Source organism: Cheilinus undulatus, linkage group 3, assembly GCF_018320785.1.
Source record: "Cheilinus undulatus linkage group 3, ASM1832078v1, whole genome shotgun sequence".
NCBI classification, from domain to species: domain Eukaryota; kingdom Metazoa; phylum Chordata; class Actinopteri; order Labriformes; family Labridae; genus Cheilinus; species Cheilinus undulatus.
The window spans coordinates 20,358,591-20,375,216 of record NC_054867.1 but is presented as its reverse complement, the minus strand read 5'-3'; the positions used below and the strand labels follow the sequence as shown (position 1 = coordinate 20,375,216).

The 16,626-nt window shown below is 39.7% G+C and overlaps 1 protein-coding gene across 4 annotated transcripts in view; it reads left to right on the top strand.

Moving 5' to 3' along the window:
- slc2a9l2 (solute carrier family 2 member 9, like 2) overlaps positions 1 to 16,626 on the top strand; it is a 187,491-nt gene that overhangs the window by 106,272 nt on the left and 64,593 nt on the right. The window lies entirely within an intron of this gene.

The following is a 16,626-nucleotide window of genomic DNA, read 5'->3' as shown; positions in this document are numbered from 1 at the left end:
ACACATCCACACCAAGGTTGGAAATTAACCAGACAACAATTCAGTTTTTATGCAGTGCTGGGGAATTTGCTCATTCTACCACTCAACAACTGGACAGCAAGAGTAACATCACAGTTTGATTTGTTACACAAAATATAGATTGAGCCCTGGTCTTCTGCTTGTTCATATTTGGCTTTATGAACCAAGCCAGATGACCCTGAAGGCTCACGGATCAAAGAGCTTCACCCCCTTTTCCTCATGTGAGAGCTGGTAAATTTATATGCTGGGAGGGTTTAACTCCATTTGGCCTGAACCCAGTGCAGCAGGGATGAACATTTTCATAACAACAGATTTATCTGCTGAGGTAGGATTTCAACCCATGTCTGTCTTGTCTTAAGCTCAAGATGATTAAAAAGGGTTGAGTGTGGCTGAGACAAGTGGTCGAAGAATGGGCTGTGAATACTCTAACTTCCTGAAATTGTTATTGGAAATCACTTTTAAAAGTAGTCCGATTGAAGCCCAGTTAATTCGATAACCAACACAGGTACTAGATAATACCCAGCAATTATGTTCTTTACATGCCTTTAATTTGAAACACTAATATCAGGAAATTGGTTGTGTTTGTGAGTTGCACTACTCAGACATCTGTAAATATTAGTGCCAGAGGGAAACAAAACTTTCAGTCAGGAATACTGTCATCAGAGATTTGACCATTTATTGTATAATGGATATAGGCTTACAATTGTGTCCCTTGGAGGGTCACATGGGGAAGAATATGGAAATAAGGGACCCCAGGGACGTTGCGGCAAGCCATCAGGTCCCTGTATAACCAAAGTGAGGGTTGTGTCTGCATTCTCAGCACAAAGTCTGACATATTTCCGGTGCGTCAAGGCTGCCCCTTATCTTATCCTTTTCCTTATCCCTTGTGATTCTGTTTGTAACTTTCTTAGACCGCGTATCAAGGCACAGCCAGGGGTAGGAGGGTTTCCGGACCTCAGGATTCAGTCTCTGCTTTTTACAGATGATGTGGTTCTATTGGCTTTCTCAGCTAGGGACCTCCAACAGGCCTCGGAGCAGTTTCCAGCTGAGTGCAAAGTGGTTGGGGTGAGGGTCAACACCTCCAAGTCTGAGGTCGTGAAAATGGTGGGTTTTTCCCTTTAAGTGGGTAGTGAGTCTCTGCCACAGGGGAAGGAGCACCAGTATCTTGAGGTCCTGTCCATGAGTGAGGGTAAAAGGGGGCGTATGATTGACAAGTGGTTTGGTGCGGCATCGGCAGTATTTTGAGCGATGTGTAAATACGCTGTGGTGATGAGGGGGCCGAGCCAAAAGGCAAAGCTTTGGATTTACCTGTTGATCTACCTCTTTACCCTCACCTGGTTATAAACTCTGGCTGATGACCTATACAATAAGACTGTGGGTACAAGCGGCTGGAGTGAGTTCTATATATTGGAGGGTGTCGGGGCTCAGCCTTACAGACAGGGTGAGGAGTTGAGACATCCGGAGGGAACTAAGAGTAGAGCCGCTGGTCCTTTGCATTGAAAGGAGCCAGTTGAGGTGGTTAGGGCATCTGATCAGGATGCCTCCTGGGTGCATCCCTTTGAAGGTATTCCAGGAATGTTCAGCTGGGAGGAGACCCCAGAGAAGACCCACAATGTACCCGGGAACCCCCAAAAGGAGTTTGAAGGTGTTGCTGGGGAGAGGGATATCTGCTTTGAATTGCTCAGCTTGCTGCCATGGCGACCAGGACTAGATAAGCCAATTAAGATGGTTGGATGGATTACAGTCTTTGTGTTGAAAGCTCTGTTAAAAGATGATTCCCTTAGTTAGCCCTTTGCTTGGACCTTCTAGGTAATGCAGTGCCAAAAACCCCACAGATAAATAGATAAATATATTAAGTCACTGAATGTCAAATACAATTAAATTTTTTTCTTTTTAGCACTCCACTCCTTACAGCATAAAAGTGGCAAAAGAAACTTGATGCTACAAGGAAGAGGCTGGTGAAGGTAAAGCTTTGCCAGTTGCAGTGTGGTGTCAGTGCTTGTGGAGCAAGGATCAGTAAAATGAATGAAGACAGTCCTGCCTTGTAGAGAATATGAGCTGTGATTTGTTGAGAGAGATGGAGGCAATGATTCAATCAGCTGGCAGTCAGCTGATTGCAGCTGGGCATGTGACTACAGGACTAGCGCTTCTCCTTGAGTTTGACTCTGCTATGTAGGAAGAACTAAATTTGGTGTCACTTTTTAAAAATATTTAAAAGTATTTTGCTTCCTCTATTTTGTTTAATATTTTGTACCAACTATTAATAGTTCTTTTAAATGATACAAGACAAAACAAACCATCTTACACTATCATCAGTCCTGAATAAGCCTAGAATTATACATTCAGGACATTTTATTTCTTTTTCCCTGTTGAATTCAAGCCGAACCATGACCTACGTAAAGCATCACACCCCAAGTATACAGCAGGCATGTATATAAAGGGAACAGTAAGTATATAGGCACAGTAAGCCTTAGTGGGAGGTTGGCTTTGAGTTTCAAGGTGAATCTACAGCTGTCACTGCTCTTATTCATCCTTCTGAGTAACAATGTCTTTGGGGAGTGTTGTTCAAACACAGTGCCTCAGTGGATCAGGAGGGTATGGGAACACTGGATAGTTGTCCCAGAGAATGCTAAACCTAACCTAGAAACCCTATTCTTTATAGAAGTAGAAAAATATGACATAAAAAATGAACATGTGTGCACAACACAACATGTGACAGAGGGAAACCCCTCTCCACTCTTCAAACACCCGTGCTGCAGCTCCAGATCATTCAGTGCATCAGTGAGGTGTACTTCTCCACTAATCACTGAGGGATGAGGGATCGTTTCTTGTTTATTTCTACAGTGCAGCAATGATTTATGGGCTATTGGAACAAATGAAGCCCCTCGCTGCTTAGGGATGGTGGCTGACAGGAAGAGAAAGAAAAGAAAACTCACATGAGGGATGACCCTACGAGGCCTGGGGGCTTGTAAGTAGATGAAAGAGGAGACACACTATTCTACCATAGACACCGTGGCCTAGATATTTCAAAACCTGCTAAAAGAACTGAAATATTCTGTGTTACTGTGAGAATAAAGAAGGGCAAGTTAAGTCTTAATATAAATGGTGTAATAGGCAAAGCTACATGTCTTTGTATGTGGATATTCGGCTTTTCTAAAAAAGGTGTGCTTTGAACTAAATTCTTTGTATTTCTTCAGCTGCACACTGTCATGAACCTGTGTGTTGTGAAGGGCTCAGTGTGTTTGACAACAAACATTCAGAGAAACCACACAGCCGGTATTATATGAGATGAATCATACCATTTATAATACTCAGTGATTATTTGGGTTTAATAATGCTCAGTACATACAGTATTTAATTTCATTTACATGCATTTTTTTATTTCTCCAACTATCCTATAAGCCCACACCATCTATGCTAACATGGACACAAATAATCTGAATATAAACCTGACTGGAATAAAAATGCCTCATTCAGACATGTCATTCAGAGGAAACTGGTCCATAACAGTTCCATTTGGAATTAAATTACATGCCAAACACTTGTACCACACATTTCTTCCTGGTCGAGGTTAAACTGCTCTTACTGTGATCTGTAAATATCAGTATCATGTAGCCAGGGGTTAATCCTCTGAGACCAGTGTTGTCGTACACAACAAGGATAGACATGGGTTACAAAAAGTTAAATAACTGAATTAGAGGTGTCTTTGACTTAGGATTTCATAGTCGAATCTGATTCGTCAGATTTTGCCTTTAGTCAACTAATAGTCGATCAGCGTTTCCGCTAGACTTTTTTGTCCCCAGTCAAAATAACCGTCAGTCCTCAAGAATTCCAGCCATTTAGAACAACTACCGGACATTTGCTTTAAGATTATTTTGCTGCATTGACCGCAGCAAAACGCATAAATCTGATATTCTGTGATACATTGATATATACAAGTCTGACCCAAAACCGAGACAGTAGAAACCAAGCCAACAGTAAACGTGTGTAATTATTACCCTGTTATTACAGACTGGTAGACACATACACATGATTAGACCCTACAAATGACTGCACAAAGACTTCTCTTATTTTTCTTTGTGTAAGTGGTTTAAAGCAGTGGTTCCCAAAGTGGGGGTTGGGACCCCTAAAGGGGTTCACAAGACAGTAAAAGGGGGTCGCGGGATGCTTTCCAAAAGACAAAGAGAAATTTAATCTAAATTTAAATCATAAATTTTATATATTATTGTAAGAATATTGTTAAAAAGAGTTCAATTTAAAATAAAAACATAGATATCAAGTAGTATCTGTGCTTAAATGTGATTAAAAGTTATAAAAACTACCTAAAATGCAAGTTTTATATGTGATGCTTTGTACAATGTCATGCACTTTATCTCCCTCAAGGGAAGATGGGGGTCCCTGATCTCTTATAATGTTATTTTGGGGGTCACAGGCTGAAAAGTTTGGGAACCCCTGGTTTAAAGTATGAAAATGAAAGCTGTGTGCTTTTCCTTACACAATATACAGCCACGTTAAACTCATAAACAACAACAGTTGACTTCACAGTAGCACCGTTAGCCTGTTAGCACATTGGCCGCTACTATAACTTTGCAGCTTACAACAGCCAAATACCATCCTCCACCGACAACAAAGAAAGCATCCAAACATATCTCCCCAGTGCTCTGTTAACTGGACACTGCCTTAGAACTCTACATTTCAAACTAACAAAAGTTACAAAGTAATCCGTTAGGGTACTCAGATTACTTTTTTGTTGTAATGAGTAATGCAACGTGTTAGTTTTATTGTGTGACAGCCATCAAGTTACACCGCTATACATGCAGTGGGACGTGTTGGGTTGCCACCCGTCCCTTAAAATACGGAATCGTCCCATATTTGACAGTTAAATGCAGCGTCCCATTTTGAGTCAATACGGGATGCCATTTGTCCCGTATTTTCATCCCTCACCTCCTACTCTGTCACTGATTGGTTAATACTTGTTGCAGTTGTCAGTTGGATTGATCAGCTGAAACTTAGAGCCAATCAGAGGCTGTTTAAGGCGGGTCTTCTATTCGCGCAAAATGGAGCAGGAGGGAGAGGTGACAGTAACACTCGCGGCGCAGGAGCGTTTATATATACACAGAAGTGAGCGGGAGAATTAAACAATTGGTTGGACAGCAGCAGTGAAAGTGAGTAAAATTCCATATGTAGTGTGTGCTGTCAAGTGTTTTCTGGGGAGCACAGTGGCCAGGCAGACATAAAACCCATGCTTCCAGAGAACGACACAGACACAGGGTCCAAAAGAGCCAAACTGTGGTGTCGCAGTTCTTTATTCCCACACATCTCTTGAGGCTGATACAGTAAAAACAGCTTTTTAAGCCTCTTTTGATGGGAGTTCCATTCACTGGACATCACAAACATTATCAAACCTTATCAAATCACAAGGTTTTCCATCTGTCAGCCTCTGAGCTCCTCTCGGTTTAAAAGGGTTGAGTAGCGCAGCAGCAGGGTGTGGCTTCAGACATGAGGGTCCCCATGTAAAGAAAAAAACACTGGTGTGATACAAGTTTAGCCAAGCTGACTTTTGATGGATCAAATGGTCATAACTTAATAATCCTCGCCCAGATTAAAAGTGTTAGCACATATTTCTCTGTATTTTCCATAATAATCTAAAGGTTAAATATATTCAAAGGGATAGATATGGATCTCTGCATTCAAAATAAAAAAAAATGTAATTATTATTTTTTTCTTAGTATATAAAAGGGACAGATGACATATTTTTATCTGAACTGTGCTCACTTTGCTGTTTTAATTTCTGGTTTAAAGAAGGGAAAGGCTGTAGGAATATACTAGGTAAAAGTGCAGTGTCTTTGAATCAAATTTACTCAAGTAGAGGTAAAATAACTGGTCTGTAAATCTACTCTAGTAAACTTAAAAACTAATTTATTTACAGCACATTTAAAGGAGTAATACATAATTACTTTTGACATGGGGTTAAAATGTGAAACATTATCTTTAAAAAACAAACAAACAAAAACAAACAAACAAACAAACAAACAAATAAACAAAATAAACATCTTTTAAAACAGCCATAGAAAATGAGTCTCCAACCAGGTTGATAGCACACCTTTAAATTTAAATTGCAGGTAACTGCAAATTTTAAGGTCAGCCACAATTAGCTACTGACTATCTGGTGGCATCAGAGGTCAAATAGCTGTCAAGTGATGGGATGTTTGGACCACCATTTCATAAAATTTTGTTTTTATTATTTTACTTAGTAACAGATGCTGTGTAATTTGACAAAAGTACAGCAATTCCCTGAAAAGTTACCTGATTAAAATTTGTAATTTTAAAAACACTCCAAAAAGTAAACAATGGCTTACATGACAAAACTCAAAGAGTGGTAATACAGTAGTCATGGTACAGGCACCCCAATTCTCTGGCCCATGATGGCTGTGGCCCAGGGGATTGCGGCGCGTCCTTTATTTTTATGCACAAAAGGTGGCAACCCTATCACACACACCTACATGGCTTACGCTTTACTCAAACAGTTGAACAGGGTCCTAAAGGCCTTTGAAATTTATGTATAGCCATGTTAATTTTGTCCCTATAGTAGCCTATAGACCACATTTTGTAAAGAAAATGTTTTGGCCTGTATGAATTTTGTACCCTGGGCATGTCCATGGGAGGAAAAAGAGTGAAAAAAGATGTTCAAATCAAAACAACTTAAATGTATACATTTGACAGATCTGACAATTAAAAGCAAAAAAAGAATTGTGTTGGATGTACACATTTAAACTGTTAAATTTAAAAATTTAGTTAGTTAAATTTAGTTAATTGTTAACTCCGGTGCTGCCATAACCCGAAAATAGAGCCTTTGTTATAAGCTCCAAGCAGTCCATGCCGTTCTGCACGATGTGATTCTGTGTTGACTACAATCCAACTTTATTTGAGCATTGGAAGCATGTGGCTGATGCTGTAAATAACGTTGCCTCAGAGGGTTGGACCGTGGCTGAAGTAAAAAAGAAATGGTCCGACATAAAAGTGGAGGCGAAAAGGCGCATCGCTCTCATAGAAAAAGTGTCTGTGTGACAGGTGGGGGAAAGGGCACATCGGAGCTCATCCCCACAGACGACAAGCTGGCGGGGATCATTGGGGAATCCCTCCTGAGCGGTGTGGTGACAGAGGCGGAGGGGGACACGGATGCACCAAATGTGCTAGAAGCATCATGCCATTGATCATGTCATTTTAATTACAATTATTATAAATGTAAAACTTTATTTGTATGGCACATTTTGGGAGCATGGTTACTGTCCGCCTTATTGTTTATGTGAATGGATGTCATAAAAACATGTAGGGTTTGTTTCACAATGACAGAACATGACTGATTCAATAATATAGGCTATGTGTGTGGGCACGAGCGCATGTGTTCGTGCACTCCCTCAGGCATCAATGTAAATTTTTCTTTGTTTTTTTTTTTTGTTTTTGTAAATATATCCCTCATGATATGTGTTGTGAAATGTGTAATATTCGATTATTTCACAAAAATGTAGCAATTTCACATCAGTCTTTAATTTCATCCTCCCACTGTTGAGGTCACAGTTTCCCATTTATCCAGATATTTTGCGTACGGCAGGGTCAGAGCTACCATGGAGGTGCACACATTTTCCCGTCATGTTTTTTTTTTTTATAAATCCCAAACATTGCTTACAAGTGGCGTATGCAGCGTTTATAAATGAGGCCCCTGGTCAAACTTTCCCTGCATAGTCCTCAGCAGTACTGAGCATGCGCAGAGAAATAGATTTGCTTTGACATCATCTTGCATACATAATTAGCCATGTGCTTGCCATCTGAGGAGATAAACAACCCCAACACCGCAGGACAGTAGATGTAGTAAGATTAGGCTACTTTTAGTTTATATTAACGCATTCTTCTAGGTTACACAAAATATATTATGCAGGTATTCAGTATTTACTTATCTGATCATTTGTATGTTTTCTGCTGGATATTTTGACCGGTTATATTTTTCTCTGCCAGACTTCCGCCGTTTTTACCGGCCAATGACCGGCAAATGCTGGCTAACGGAAACTCAGGCTTAGCAGCCGTGGGCACTCCCATGTAGTCAGAATGGTACGATCTTGGTTACATAACAACATTCAACTATAAGGTTCATAGTCGAATCTGACTCCTCCGAATCAAATCGTCGAATTGCCGACTGTTCCGAGTCACCCCTAAACTGAATTAAAGCCACTTACTTGTTTCCTCTTGCAGCCTGCAATTGTGCAGGCTGTCCATGCTTTTGTAGCCCAATGGAGGCTTTTCTAGCAAGCCTGGAGCTTGGGTGACTTTCCAGGGACTTTAAAGATTAAATCCATACCAGTAACTCAGACAATTAATGTCTTTTATCCAATTTTTCCATCCATTTTTCAAACGTTTCTGCCACTAGCGCTAACGCTATGTGTAGTATGTACGTCAATAACTTAAGTACAATGAGGGTACTAGAGTAACACAATTATAGGCTAGGTCAGAAGATCTTAGTTTGACTCTAGGAGTGGAGGGAGAAAGAGACTGAGACAGGAACTGCAGTTTGGTGGTACCATATATTGAAGACAAATAATAGCAAACAACATAGAAAAAAACGAATGGCCATTCACAACAGAATACAATTTCAATGAGTTCAATAAAGTCCAAAAGTGCGCAGCAGCACACAATAATAGTAATTCTGCCCGAAATCGCAAAGGCTCAGATATAACAGCTCGAGCGGCTCTTAGAGTCCAGGGGAATAATGTCCAATGTGTGGGGAAGGAATGTGTGAGTGAGTGAGTGAGTGATGGCCGCTCGAAGGGCGCGGGTTACGAGGGGGTGAGATAATAAGAAAAGAAGCAGCTGCAAAGGAGCCTCCTACCAGCCCGACCAGAGCAGGAGTTGAATAGCTGCTTTCAGGCTTTTCAGGCCAGAGTTCATAGCTTCGGTTCACAGGCTCCTATACTCTTAGCTCGCCATCCAGGACCTGGCCTGAATGAAGAGGAACAGGACCAGTATAAGCTCTCCGTGTGCACACATTAATACATTTCATTTCATATGAATGCAGGTTGCATCATAAATACATTGGAATTCCGATATTGTACAATATTAAATAGTTCATAATATAATAAATAACAAATGCATATTAAGTTATTCATTATATCAAATCAAATGTCAGTTAACAGTGTATAATACAAATACATGACATCATTCAATTAATAGCAGCACCAGATGTAACTTTAAAGTGCATACAAGTGCATTGAACTGCATTCAAACAGTGGCTCCAAACAAGCATTAAGTTTGGGCCTTAAAGTGCTTCAAATTGCTACCACATGACAATGATAAATAGCATATATCTTAACAATGACTCGACAGAGTTTTCACTTAATTTGGTTAAATACGTTAAAAGACAATGCTAACCGCTCCATGTCAACCAACGGAAATGGCTAGGCTAGGCTAACCCACTAGTTGAATGTGATGCTAGGCTATGTTAGCGCGACTCACAAGTTCCATAGTTTAAATCAGATTAAATGCTCCGTTGTCGGTACCAGTCATCGGCTCCTATAGTTCGACATTAGTTGTGTTAGTTTTAGAAGATGACAAAGTAAAATAACGAGTTAAAACAATAAACAATGAATGTACCTGCAGTGTCTTTTCCCCCAAGCGTGCCCCGCTCGCGTCCCCCGGTAGACTGTCTGTATTACGCAGAACTGATTGGCTGCGCTTGGTCACATGACGGCGTGACGCAATGACGCAACGACGCAGGCAATGACGTAATCACGCAGGAGACAGGTATACATATGAATGGAGAGGAATACAACTAGTACTCCGGTTTTTCACCCGCGTTATGTATGCACTGTTTCGTATCCCACTATAAGTGATGGGCTGTGACAACCAATGGCAGGCTGTTCAATCGTTGGAACGGAAAGAGAGACATAGAGCCTGTGATGTGGCCCTCTGTGCCACTGCAGACAGGAACTGCTTTAAGTAATGGCACAAATAGAGCAATACAAAGAAGTGCACAAGTTTTTTATTTTTTGTTTTTTTAAATATGTCTATATTTTGAAGATTTTTTTTCTGTCACATAATGATTATTTTTTCACTTTTTGGTCTTCTAGAGATGGGAGAACAAGTTTGTACAAAAAAGTCTTATTCATTGTTGTTTGTAAAACTCAAATGACATTTCTGCAGCACACATATGAAAAATGGATGTTTAGCGTTTGACTTTGCACCAAAGGGTTGATGTCTTACAAGCTTTTAAAGACAGTAAGTCAAGGAGAGATAAAAAGCTTTAATCCACATTTCTCATCTCTTTAGTTGGAAGCTTTTTTTATATAATAAAACAAGTGCCATTTTTGAACCATGAAAAGTGTTCCCTCCCTTGTAGCTCATCATCTTTGTGAATTTTGCTGTGTCAGCATGAAAGCAAGCTCAATGAAAGGTGCAGATATCTTCTCTCCACATTCAGATGCAACATAGGAGCCAACTGCATGCATTGGGACAGTGTTGTGCTATCCTGTGTTCGCATCTGAGTATCGTAAGTGCTGTATGCTTTGTGAATAAGACCTTGAGATGGAGAATAAAATTGGGTGGGCAGTTAAATGATGCATACCTTTTAGAGCTGTTAGCAATGGCAACCCCGTCTCAGTCAGTCAGACCTTTAGTGGGCAGAAAAGTAATCCTCAGTTTCTACTCAAGGCTGCTGCATGCCTGACTGTAAGATTTTCAGCCAACCTTAAAGGCTTTTAAAACAAACAAAAACAACAAATGCATATGAATTTATTTCAGTAACTCTTGAAAAAAGAGAGAAAATGAAGAGGCAAAGCTGATGTCAGTTTAATGGTGGAAAACCAAAACATTCACTCTGTGAATAATTTTTGAACGATTTAGTGTGTCGCTTAGTTGTGTGCACATTTGTGCTCATGGTGTTTTTGCTGTGTATGTTTGTCTCTCTTTGTCCCTGCCCTCTATGTGTCCAGATGTTGCTGTGGCACAGCTGCCCACTGGGCATCTCATCAAGTTTTCTCCTCTGTGACACACCTGAGTGCCCTCGTAATCGGCCTCCTGTCTGCACAGCTGCTTCTTTTTTGCCTTTAGGTGTGCTGCCTTGTGGCTTCAGTGTTTCATCAGTTTGGGAACATGAAGTACATCCCGGATTTGACCTCATTCTCTTTACGTCCTTTCAGCTTAAGTTTACTTTTCGGTTGGTGGATGCTGATGACATTTTGTGGTATTCTCCTGTCCCTGATTTAAAATGTGGAGCCTTTACCTGGAAATACAAAGAGAACAATGCGTCATATTGAACTCAATGATTGTGAATGAGAATGGTGCTTGCAGCTATTAATTTATTTGGAATGTGTTTGGTTTACTGATAAGACATCCACAGCTTACATTATCCTCCTGGGTTTACATTTCACCAACCCCGTGTGTAAACAAACCAGCACTTTCATCAATACATCTGTTTTCCTCTGCTTATGTATGGTTGAGTCATGATGGCAGAAGGCCAAGCAAACTGACTTATACATCTCTCTCATACAATGTCTTTAAGCTTCTCCTGAGGGAATCCAAAGCGTTCTTGAGCCAGATGGGATATTAATTCCTCCAACCAGCTCTGGGTATATCCAGAGGTCTCCTCTGATTTAAATGTTCCTGGAAAACCTCCAAAGGGAGGCATCCAGGAGGCATAATTAGATGTTCTAACCAGTAAACTGGCTTCTTTCTATTCAAAGGAGAAGCGGCGCTATTCCAGGCACCCTCTGGATGTTTCTCTTCTCTGCCTCTAATGTTGAGCTCAATCGCTCCTCGGACAAAAACTCATTTTCATTCACTTGTATCTGTGATCTTACTCTTTTGGTCACTCCCTGATGCTCATGGTGATGGATGAGTGTTAAAACGAACATTGACTGGTAGTCAAAGATTTAAAAATAAGCATCACAAAACAAGCCAGAAGTATTGTTTTTTAAAAAAAATTCTTTATTCATTTTTTGACAGATGGTAATGTCGCATCATACTTTGTAACACCTGCAAACGTATGAACTACCCATATGTAAAAAAAAAAGAAAAAATGTATAGCAGTTGCCTACTGAAAATATAATAACTTTAACATTTGCTGGGATTTCTTGCATTCGTGGATAAATAAAAGTTGTGGTCTAGTTTTTTGTAGCCTTTTTAAAAACTGCCAATGTATTCAAGTGAGCTTAGGTTTAAGTTACATCAAAAAACTTGTTGGGTGGACAGAGATTTGAAGTTGCAGTAAAACAATGAAATTGCTCAATGTTTTTTTGCTTTGTAAAAGATTTTGATTTACTCATCTAAGCTTAGGTTTTCCCAATGTTTTAGGACTGTGGAAAAACTACATCCTGTTTTATGGCGAACAAAAAATCACCATGACTTTGTGTGTTGATGTGTCTTCAGCTAAAGCTCATTTGAATCCATGGCAGTTTTTAAAACATTATATAAAACTATGAATACACCTTTTATTTTTCAAGTTCGCATTTCCACAAATGTCATAAATCCATGCAAATGTAAGAGTTATTAGATATGCAGTAGGTAACTGCTGTATGGTATGGTAATTCATTACGTTTGTGGAAGTCTTGCATTAAAAACTGCAGATTTGTATTACGCCTATGATTTATTACAATTGTTTGGGGTGATATTACATTTGCAGGATTTACAAAGAATTATGCAACATAGAAATGTCTCAAAATTTTCATGAACAAAAACTACATCCTGTTTCATGGCAATCAAAAAAACGTCATGTTGACTTTTTTGACGTAACTTGAGCTTGGGCTAACTTTTAACCCATTGGCAGCTGTAAAAGTCTACAACAAACAACAATGACCACTAACATTTAGTTTTCATGTTCATATTACATTTCTGGGAAGTTAATAAAACATTTCAAACGTGGTGATTTTACCTTCTCACAAAATGTAAGAAATTCCCTACATACGAAACATTTATTAATCGGGGAAGTTTTGTTATTCCATTTGTGGGATGTGGCAACATGTTTCCTCTGATATACCTAGGATTTTAAATGCTGGTTTGTTTTAATACACTTTTTCCACAGAATAAGATGGAGTATAAAATGATAAAGATCTGCTTCCTCAGACTTCTTAAACTGTGTGAAGCTTCTCACTGAATTAAATTTAAGCACAAGCATGAAGGTCTTTATCAGCTTCCCTGATAACAATGTAGCAGAGCAAACATTAAGGGGAGACAGCTAATTTGGCACCACTGAAGTGAGAAAAAGAGTTTCTTTTTTAGTCACTAAACACAATTTGGCAGGCAGGCTGGAGGTCTTTGTACTTGTGACTGGCCTCTGATGTTTATCAGAGGCACTGTGAGATAATGTTGGATTGAGAACTTGATGGACAAATGTGAAATTAGGTGGCCTTTGCAGCAATCCAGTCTGCAACAGAGATGAGAGGTAGTTTTTAAAAACATGCTGCTTATTTAAATTAGAGTATAGAAAAATGGGGATGGAGTTCTGAATTATGTCTGTGTTATTGGGGTGAGCTTGGGGATGGATCTCACCGTCCATGGCAGAAAACAACATGGTTCATCACAAGAAGCACAAAACATGAATGATATACAGCAGGAGGAGGACACATTACACTACATTTTGTAGCAGTGGACAGTGGGTAATTGTGGACAGACCTCCATCTGTCATTGATTTACATTCATCATCAGCTGTGAGTCTCCCTTCTGTATATGACTCCTCTTTTACAGCATAACAGCAGCAGGTCCTAATAGCACACTGAGATTAATTGATAAAAGTATATACAAATCAGGAGTGAGCTTTGACATGCAGTACATTAGTTGTGTTTTTCTTTTGGTTAAATAGCAGCTGCTTTGGCAACGACTATGATTGACAAGTGCACAGGCAAATACTGAAGAGGTGCTTGCAAGCATGCTGCTTTGTTTTGGTATTTCCATGAGCTGAAACCAGGACAGGGGTCGTCAAAAACAGGCGTATTTTTTGAATTTCCTTGGGCACAAAGCCTGTAAATGGGACTATCCCATATGTTCACCTTGGGAGAAATTTGTCTTGGGCAGAGGGGTCCGCTGCAAAGACAACACATTTAGCATATTCCACTCATGCATCCAGAAATGGTAAAAGAAACAACCAATTACATAATAAGTATGAGCAGATAGCCTTACATTAGCTTTTAACTTTGGCTGATTGTGTTTACGCTTAAAAGATTATGAAAGTAGTGTTCAGTCCAGAAGAATATCTTGATGAACGAAATGTGTGTCATAAACTTTTTTTCCCCCTCAGAGCTTTTGATTTTAGCAATAATACAAAAACCCATTAAAACCATGGGTATTTGTTTGATGCACCCCATGCAATGCTAGCTTCCTGGTTAGCTGTCATTCATACAGCACTTCATAGCCTGTTGGATCAATTAAAGGTGTGCCCGGTTAAAGCACGCTATGGTTAAATACCAACAACAACACTTTAATTACTGTTTCCTGCTTCTTTCCACGCAAGATGTGAGTGAGTCATGAAATCACATTAATCAAAGCCTCTGCACGATTATTTGCTTCTTCCTTTATAAACACTCCTGAGAGTGTGTTAAGCACCTGGTGTGAACAGCTGGAAAAAAGACTCTTTAAATCTTCAATTTGACATGATGCCAAAATCTCCGACTGCTATCAGAGCTGCTTTTTCAACCCTCCTTGTAATCTGCCCATAATTATTCTCTTTGAACCAGAGTTTCCTATGAGATTTTTCTCTTTAGAATTCTTAATACAAGATAAGATTTATTTTTGTTCTGGTGTTGATGATTATAGTTTTGCTTTGGAACATTTTAAAAATATGAAAGCTTGTGTGGGCTTGAAGCAGTAGCCTATACTTTATAGTTTTCCCATTTCAGTGCATGATTATTATACATGTGCCTGCAATTATTATGTGTTGGGTGGTCATATACCCACAAACACAGCGCATCTGGATTTTTTACCTGAAATTTCTACACACAATACCCAATAATGACAAAGTGAAAAAAAGTTTGTTTGAAATTTTGTGAATACTTGAAAAATAAAAAACCTAAGAAATCATATGCAAAGCTTTTGAAGCCATGACATTCAACATTGCACAGTGGCCTCCATCATCTGTAAGTTTGAAACCAGCAGGACTCTTCCTAGAGCTGGCCGCCTGGCCAATCTGAGCAATCAGGGTAGAGGGTCTCAGTCAGGGAGGTAATCAAGAGCCTGACAGACACTCTGCCAGAGGCCCAATGTTGTTGAGTTGTTGAAAAAAGGAGAACCTTCCAGAAGGACATCCATTTCTGCAGCACTCCACCACTCAGGCCTGTATGGTAGAGAGACCACTCCTCAGTAAAGGCACATGACAGCCTGCCTGGAGTTTGCAAGAAGGCACCTGAAGGACTCTCAGACCATGAGAAACAAAATTCTCTGAGCTGATGAAACAAAAAATGAACTCTTTGGCATGAATGCCAATCATCATGTCTGGAGGAAACAGGCACCGTTTATCACATGGCCAATCCATGTGCCAGTCCCTACAGTGAAGCATGCTGGTGGCAGCATCATGCTGTGGGGGTGTTTTTTTTTGGCAGCAGGAACTGGGAGACTAGTCAAGGCTGAGGGTAAGATGAATGCAGTAATGCACAGCGACATCCTTGATGATAACCTGCTCCAGAGTGCTCTTGACCTCGGACTGGGCCGAAGGTTCATCTTCCAACAGAACAACAGCTCAAAGTGCACAGCCAAGATAACAAAGGAGTGGCTTTAGTAGAACTCTGTGAATGTCCTTGAGTGGCTCAGCCAGAGCCCAGACTTGAACCGGACTGAACAACTCTAGAGAGAGATCTGAAAATTGCTGTGCACCCTTTCTCCCAACCCAACCTGATGGAGCTTGACTGGATAAGGCTGTAACATAACAAAATGTGGAAAAAGTGAAGCTCTTTGAATACTTCTCAGATACACTGTAACTTCTTGGAATCATTAAACCTAAAGCCCTCCATCTTTCCTGACATGTCAGAATGGGACAGACTCAATGTTTCAATTCAATTCAGTAAAACAACCCAAAATGTTTTTTTCATGGTATGTTTTCCTACATAGAACAAACATATGTGGCAACATCAATACTATTGTTTTCCATTAATGCAATATTTATTTATCCTCAAAAATTCACAAACTAGCTGCAGGGTAAGACAAATAACCCACAGATGGAGAATTATTTTGCAGGTGTTTATGCCTGAGGTTAACATCACAGGTAGTTACACACATCATATAATGATTGATGATGCCTTACATGGGAAATATGAGATAGTAGATTTCATTATTATAAAGAAACTGGAGATGTGAGATAATATTGAATATATAAAACTGCAGTAATTGGTTAACTGAAATCCATACGTCATGATAAAAATGTGCTTCCTCACTCCGCCAGATGTTTTAGATATTAGACTAGGCATGTAAACCTTATAAATGACTGCACAGCACTGCAATAAATCACAGAGGCAGGACAAAATCCGCATACGATAGAATCAACTACCACCTGAAGAGAATAAAGCTGCTGTTTTACATTTTTATTATCAAGAAATCCTGTGAGATAAACACAGTAATGTGTTGGATAGGTTTTGTTTG